The sequence below is a fragment of the Acomys minous genome (assembly GCF_964271855.1).
Source record: "Acomys minous genome assembly, chromosome: 6".
NCBI lineage: Eukaryota > Metazoa > Chordata > Mammalia > Rodentia > Muridae > Acomys > Acomys minous.
In genome coordinates, this window is record NC_140487.1 from 80085201 (window position 1) to 80093700 (window position 8500).

Sequence of the window (8500 nt, forward strand, 5' to 3'; positions counted from 1 at the left end):
TTCCTTTGGCCCTGTGTCATTGTTTATATACTATAAAGATGTCACGAAAGTTCTTATGCCAGTCGATAGGTCCAGCGTCGGTCACAGTTGTCTGTAATTTGCACAATGAGACAGACAGTGCAATGGGAGCAAAGCAGCATGCAATGCTCTTGGTCCTGTTGCTTTCCTGCTTTCTTCGTCTTTGCCTCGTCCATGGGCCCTCATGTTCCCAGCTGGCTCTGTCCTTCCCCTGTTGAAGCTGGAGCCCTTTGCAAAGATGTCTGTAGGAAGCTGGGACCAGGAGAGACGTACACAATTGCTCTTTCAGGAGAAACCTGAGAAAATCGAGGCACAGCCCTGGCCTTTCCCACCCCTGCTATGGCCTCCTCAACTGCAGGGGCCTTCAGTAGCTGAAGCCAGATGTAAGCAGGTTCTCAACTCACTCATGTCCCCAGGAAGGACAGGGAAGGCCACATGGGCAGGATGGCTGTGTGGTCAGCTGTCATAGTTGAGACACCAGTGCTCCCTCATTTGGAGAGGACTTTGCATCATTGCTCTCTGGCTTCTTCATACTTGGACACTACCTTACTGCAGTCATTAAAGTGAACAAGCACACCACCATTGGAAGAGCCAGAAATCCTATAGGGAGGAGGGCAATGCTATGGGCGCTTAACGGGAAAACGTAGAGCACACATGCACCTGGTCCATAGTGGGCAAGCGGTTTCCAAAAGCAAACTTGGCTTTTATTTGTTTATTTATTTTTTCTGTTTGTTTATGTATTTGGGTTTTCGAGACAGGGTTTTTCTGTGTAGCCTTTGCTGTCCTGGACTAGACCAGCCTGGCCTCAAACTCAGAGATCCACCTGCCTCTGCCTCCCTGAGTGCTGGGGTTACAGACGTGCACCACCGCACCCAGCGAAATTGGGTTTTTAAAGCCATGAAGACTTGAGCCTAGAAATGTGTCTTGTCATCCAGTTATGTCTGATTCTCTTCTCAAATCTCATTAGTTTCTAAGCATAGGTAGAGTTTTGCCCCCGATGTTCCCAGTTGTTTAGAGAACATGAGTGATTACAGTTATTAGACCATAACCCATTCACTGAAGAGAACAGCAGTAACTTAGCTAAGGAGAGGCCAAGGGAGGATTGATATTCGAGTTGAGGTTTTACTAGAAAGAGAATCCAGGCAGATGCAATAGGGTGCGCAGCGGGGTCTGAGTGTGTGCATGACCGGCAAGGTGGAGGCCACCTCGGCAGCCTCAGAGACAGGGGAGGCCCAATGTGTAAGGCCTTGGTCTTTGCTGGTGGGAGACAGTGTGGCCTGCCGGAAATTATGTCAAAAAGCATAGAAGCCAACAAAAGCATGATGAAGTCATATTTAACTCAAACATAGCCAGGACACAATACTGCAAACTCCTATTTCATTTTTGTGGGTAATAAGTATATGAAATCAGCACCAGCCCCAGTGGCCTTGTGGAAACGGAGAGGCAGGCAGCATTTGTTCGAGAAAAACCCACACACAAAGATTCCGTGACGTCTAAGACTTCCCAGAACACAGCCAAAAGAGATGCTGTTCATTAAGAATTGCACTTTGGATCCAGAGGCAGAGGCAGGTGGATCCCTGTGAGTTCGAAGCCAGCCTGGTCTACAATGCGAGTCCAGAACTGCCAAGGCTACACAGAGAAACCTTGTCTTGAAAAAAACAAAACAAAGGAAATGCACTTCGGATTTTCTCAGCCACACTGAGGCTTGTGTGGAGTCTATTTTGGCACCAAGAGCCGTGAAGAGACGATGATGCTGGGCGCAGAAGGCAGAGGGGGCTTCCTAGTAAAGGCCCTGGTCCTGCTCCGAGGACGAAGTGCAGGCGTTTCTTTTCTGACTGCAAAATTCAAAACAGGGCTCAAGGTATTCATGTCATCTATACCAGAGAAGGCAGACCGAGTGGTGTGAGGCTTTTGTTGAACTTGAATCAGACAAATTGGCCTTGAAAAAAGATAGAGAAAACTATGGGACCCAGATGTGTTGAAGTATTCAAATCAAACAACGTTGAAATGGATTGGGTGCTGAAACATATTGGCCCAAATAGTCCTGACCTGGCCAGTGAAGGCTTTGTCCGGCTTAGAGGATTCCCTTTTGGATGTAGCCAGGAAGAAAATCTCCAGTTCTTCTCAGGGTTGGAAATTGTGCCAAATGGGACGACATTGCACGTGGGCTTCCTGGGGAGGAGTACGGGGGAGGCCTTCGTGCAGTGTGCTTCACAGGAAATAGATTAAAAAGGCTCTAAAGAAACCTAAGGAAAGAATAGGGCTTAGGTATATCGAAATATTTAAGAGCAGTCAAGCTGCAGTTAGAACACGTTATGACCCACCACGAAAGCTTATGGCCGTGCAGCGACCAGGTCCCTATGACAGCCCTGGGGCTGGCAGAGGAGCTGGCTCTGAGAGAATGACGCTATGGAGGCTATGATGATTATAACGGCCACAATGATGGACGTGGATTTGTTTCGGATAGATTTGGAGGAGACCTCAATTACTATTTTTCAGGAATGTCTGACCACAGATATGGGGATGGAGGTTCTACTTCCCGGAGTGCAGCGGGTCCCCATGCAGGGATTGCTATACAGAGCTACTGAGAACGACACCCCTCAACCCCCAGAGAGTGCGCATTGAGATCGGACCCGGTGGCAGAGTAACTGGTGAAGCAGATGTCGCCTTGGCAACCCATGAAGACGCCGTTGCAGCTGTAGACGAAGCAAATATGCAGCGCAGATATGTAGAACTCTGCTTGAATTCTACCACAGGAGCAAGCGGTGGTGCTTACGGCTGCCAAATGATGGGAGGCATGGGCTTGTCAAATCAGTTCAGTTATGGTGGCCAGAGCAGCATGAGTGGACAGGACCAAGTGTTACAGGGAAACTCCATTGTCAATCAAACATTGCATAGGTAGCCAAGGAGCAGCTAGCAGCAGCCACTGCAGTAGCGGAAGCCGGCATCTGTGGGCGTGAATGGAGGCATGTCTAGCATGTTTAGTATGAGTGGTGGATGGGGAATGTAATTAATGATTTTGATCACTGACTCTTGGTCAATTTTTTTTATATAAAAAAAGAAAAACAAAACAAAACCATTCAGTGTAACACTTTTTGCAACCCAGCCTTATGATTTATGCATGCTCTCTTTGAGTGGATATTGGCATCGCTCAAAGAACTAAGCAAGGTTCAATGTTGAACATAGCGGTCACCTAGGTGATACACAGGGCAAAGTTGAGCGAGATGAAACTTAAACAAGTCCTAGCTTTTCTCTAGTTGCTAGAGGATGTACGTAAGCAGTAAGGGTATTTAGGTTAAAAGAGTTGAATTATGTTAAATGTTGCTCTTATACCATATTACACTGAACACTTGTTGATGCATGTTGAAAAGACATGCTTTTTTTTTTTCTTTTTTTTTTGTAAAACTCAAGGTAGGAGCTGTGTCTACAATTAAAAGTGAAACATTTGGCATGTTTGTTAGTTCTAATTTCATTTGATAACTTGTAAGGCATGTGAGTTTAAAGCTTTTTTTTTTTTTAAGCTAATGGAGAAATTTTAAGACGCAATACCATTACCTTAGGATTTGTAGTTTTGGTGTTTGTATGAAATTCTGAGGCCTTGATTTAAGTCTTTCATTGTATTATGAGTTCCTTTTAGATGTACTGCGCTAAGTGAATCTTGTCAAATCTTTTAAAACCAATTTTTTAAAAAAAGGAAGGAAGAAAGAAATGCACTTCAGGAGGCTGGGGTTGTGGTTCTGCTTGTAGGTGCTTGTATAGCATGTTAAAAAGAAAAACCTGGTACCTGGACGTGGTGGTGTCTGAAGTAAATAGACAGTAATATTAACAAAAGAAAAGAGGGCTGGAGAGATGGCTCAGAGGTTAAGCACACTGACTGCTCTTCTGGAGGTCCTGAGTTCAAGTCCCAGCAACCATATGGTGGCTCACAACCATCTATAATGTGATCTGGCCTGATGTACATGCAGACAGAGCACTGTATACATAATAATAAATAATAAATCTTTTTAAAAAAAGAAAAGAAAAGAGGGGCTGGACAGATGGCTCAGTGGTTAAGAGCACTGCTTGCTCTTCCAAAGGACCCGGGTTCAATTCCCAGCACCCACACATGTGGCAGCTCACAACTGTCTGTACTTCCAAGATCTGACACCCTCACATTAATACATATTATTTAAAATTAAATAAAATATTCCAAAAAAAGAAAAGAAAAGAAAAGAAAAGAAATGTATTTCAGTGCACCAACAGAAGAGGGTGCTGTTCAGCAATACTCCATCATTGTTGTAGAAACACCTGGGGCAGGAAAATCCAACATTTTGAGAAAGAGCAGAAAAAGCAACCACTAGCCACACAAAATTATTAAATGTGTGTGCGTGTGTGTGTGTGTGTGTGTGTGTGTGTGTGTGTGTGTGTGTGTGTAGATGCCACTGTTCAAGTGTGGAAGTCTGTGAAGATAATCTGCAGGAGTTGGTTCTTTTATTCTACCATGTGTGTCCTTGAAGTCAAACTAGGGCATGGCAGTAAGTGTATTTACCCCCCAACACTGTACAAAATTATTTTTTAAAAGGAAATAAATTTGGAATCTAAATTTTATAGCTGATATTCAAGACCCAACTTCAGAGCAGAGGAAATTGTAGTACACCACTCACTCCAACATGAATCAAACAGAATCAAGGAAGCAGTAACATGAAAAACACCACAAGCCGGGCGTGGTGGTGCACACCTTTAATCCCAGCACTTGGGAGGCAGAGGCAGGCGGCTCGCTGTGAGTTTGAGGCCAGCCTGGTCTACAGAGTGAGTCCAGGACAGCCAAGGCTACACAGAGAAACCCTGTCTCCAAAAGCCAAAAACCAAACAAAACACTACAAATCAGAAATGCAGTACTGAGCAGGGCATGGCAGAAAAGCTGTAAATAAAGAGTTGAGTATAGGAACAGAAGTGAGACAAGGGTCCTGAGAAATAACGTACAAGGTATACAATAAAGTCCAGATTCAACAGGACACAAAAAGAAGTTATGTGCATGGAGAATGAAAACTCACAGGATTAAAACAAAATGATTTAAAAAAAGGTGAAATGTTCAGAAACAGCTATAGGGGATAGAAAAGACCCAATACACGTATGAGCAAATTCCTAAGAAGAAGAAAAAACCATGAATCAAGACCAAATTTATAATGCAATATATAGCTTATAAAAATAGGGTTAAGGGTTTGGACTCAGTGGTTCAATTCCCAGCCCCCACATCGCAGCTGACAACTGTAACTCCAGTTCCTGGGGATCTGACACCCTTACACCGATGTAAATAAAATTAAATTAATTATTTAAAAACTAGGTTTAAGTGGGGGGGTGGTGCCTCATGCCTTTAATCCCAGCACTCAGGAGTTCCAGGACAACCTGGTCTACAAAGTGAGTACAGGACAGCCAGGGCTACACAGAGAAACCCTGTCTCAAAAAAGACAAAACAAAACAAAAAATAGGTTCAAAAATCCTGAACATGTATTAGTAGAGTGTATCCTGGAAATTCGAGATTTAACTCAGAATGCTTAGCTCTAAGATGTTTCTTCAAGAAACAGGAAAACCTAGGCTTCTGTGCGGAAAGTCCACACAACTCATAACCTAGGCAAAACAATGCTGGAATAATACTGAGGAACAGACATCTAGGTCGCTGATCCTCCGTTGTCAGGGAGATGGATATGCCCCACGGGCTGTTGGGGGATGGTCTGATGTATTTTGATGCTAATTACTGCTTACTGTCTCTGTGACCAACCTTTTGCTTAATAAAAAGCCACCCCACCTGGGCAAGGCAGAGGAGATAGGTGGGGGTAGGGAAGAGAGAGAGAGAGAGAGAGAGAGAGAGAGAGAGAGAGAGAGAGAGAGAGGGAGGGAGGGAGGGAGGGAGGGAGGGAGGGAGGGAGGGAGGGGGAGAGGGAGAGGGAGAGGGAGAGGGAGAGGGAGAGAGGGAGGGGAATTCTGGGAAGAAGAAAGACTGCCACAGAGAAAGGAGACCTGAAGGAAAGAGAGGAAGGCTGCCATGGGTTAGCTGGAGGGGAAGCATATGGCTGACGTGGACGGAGAATCCAGCCCAGATGAAGAACATGAGCAAGTATATGGGATTATAGATGGGAGGTAGCTTGATAGAAGTTATTGGAAGCAGATGGCATGGGATTGAGACAGGGATCCCATGCCTGAGGCCCTACTATGGAAAGTAGTTTAGAGGATTGATATCTGCCCTGCCCCAGGTTAACGAAGGCTATTTTAAAATATAACAAGTGTCTGTGTCTTGATTGATTGCTAGGCAGGCGTACAGATAATACATGCAATTAAAAGAAAAATAACAGACTCTGGTTAAGAGTCCTCAGTTTGAGCTGGGCAGTAGTGGCGCACGTCTTTAATCCCAGCACTTGGGAGGCAGAGACAGGTGGATCTCTGTGAGTTCCAGGCCAACAAAGGGAGTCCAGGACAGTCAAGGCTACACAGAGAGACCTTGTCTCAAAACAAACAAACAAAAACAAAAAAGAGCCCTCAGTTTGGACTTTGTTACTTACTACTTGATGACAAGCATCACCCACACTAGGGGAGGAGTGGAGGGAGCACAGCAAGAACTGTGGTGTATAGTCTCTTTAATTGAAGAGACTGAGGTAAAAGTAGCCATAGAGGAGCAGAAATGGTGTGCAAAAGGAAAAAGAGAGAGTGGCAGAACAGGGGAGCACACCAAACGACTGTTGTTATGGAGGAAGTGGGTAGAAATCGAAGTGTTTTGTTTAAAGCTGACAGAGCAACTAGTTTATTTTAAACTTAGTTAGAAACAGGAGATCCTTCATGCCAGGATGGTCTGTGGGGAAGGGAGGCGGTTAGTGGGACCGGCCTGGAAGAGCAAAGCTGTCAGTGTAGAAGCCAAGGGTTTGGATCTGTCATGCGTGGTGGGATTTCTTCCCCTTCACATTTGGAAGACAGGAGTATTGAACTATAGGAATAAATGTCTAGCATTCTCAATATATTTTTGACATTGTCATTAGCAATCAACCTACTGCAAGAGTTACCTTCCAGCCCCTTTCCCAGTGTTGTGCCCCCAAACATGTGAGAATTTTTGTTGACTTTCTGTAGGGAATGGAAGCCGGGGAGAATGTATGGAGGAATTGTTTTGTTTTTTTGTTTTTCAAGACAGAGTTTCTCTGTGCAGTCTTGGCTGTCATGGAACTAGCTCTGTAGACCAGGCTAGCCTCGAACTCACAGAGACCCAGCTGCCTCTGCCTCCTGAGTGCTGGGATTAACGGTGTGCGACACCACTGCCTGGCCAGATGGAGGAATTTTTAAGATGAGAATTTTGCTGATAAACACAGAATTTCTCTCAGTGGCCAGCAGAGGGATGATGAAATGGCTCCCGGCTCTTCATAACGAGGAAACCAGCTCCCCGGTGTGATGAGTATTGTGTTGGCGTGGGCAGGTGATCTCAGGTCAAGAAGCCCTGTGAGAATTGTAAAAGCAGAAAATAGATGCAGCTAGCAAACCATTTACCAAAAGTGTGACTCATTTGTGTGGAGCTGCTCCCCACACCTAATCTTAAGAGAAGACACAATCTTTATTGTCAGTGTCATCCTGATAGCTCAAGTGGTTCTTAGTGTTCTCAATCTGAAATGTTTCTGAAGAGAAATTTAAAAAAAAGAGAGAAATAAGTCCAAGAACAAGGTCCAGTGAAATTGAGGCCGAAATATCTTAAAGCATAGCCCCGCCCTTTCTGCCTCTTGTCCATCTGGAGGACACCCTTTCTATAACAGAAAACAGATTCCTAGTGAGGAAAAAAGTCTTCCTAAAGCCAGTGGCAAGCAAAGGATTCTAGGTCTGAGCATAGCTAGGGACCTAGATGGAGTTTCATGGTGTCTGCATGATTCAAAAGTTTGGACCAGCCGGGTGGTAGTGGCACACGCCTTTAATCCCAGCACTCTTAGGAGGCAGAGGCAGGCGGATCGCTGTGAGTTCAAGGCTAGCCTGGTCTACACAGCGAGTCCAGGACAGCTAAGGCTACACAGAGAAACCCTGTCTTGAAAAAAAACCAAAAATAAAAAAAAAGTTTGGACCAATGGCTAGCAAGATTGCTTAGGAGTAAAAGCACTTACTGTACAAACCTGGTAAATCTGAGTTCAACCCTGGGACTCCCAATAGAAGAGGAAAAGTGACTCCTGGAAGTTGTTCTCCAACCTTCATACAAACACTATGGCATGTGAACACACACACACACACACACACACACACACACACACACACACACACACAAATAGTAAGCAAAATGTTCTTTAAAACCAGTTTTAGCCAAAAAATTACACCAAACAAATGTGGAGGAAATTTTATTTATTGACTCCAGGTGAATAGCCCCAGGTATGTTCTTTTAAATTTTCTGTGGGGGAAAAAAACCTTAAATATTAATTTTGAGAAATAGTATTTTAGATTGAAGGGTATAAATTTCTAGAGGTGGTGGTAGAACCTTTAATCCCAG

General features: G+C 44.5%; 1 pseudogene across 1 annotated transcript; it reads left to right on the top strand.

Annotated features, from left to right (window-relative positions):
* Positions 1-1765: 1765 nt before the first annotated feature.
* Positions 1766-3028, top strand: LOC311599756 (heterogeneous nuclear ribonucleoprotein H2-like; annotated as a pseudogene). Its single transcript has one exon. The product of its transcript is annotated as a heterogeneous nuclear ribonucleoprotein H2-like (transcript).
* Positions 3029-8500: the final 5472 nt, after the last annotated feature.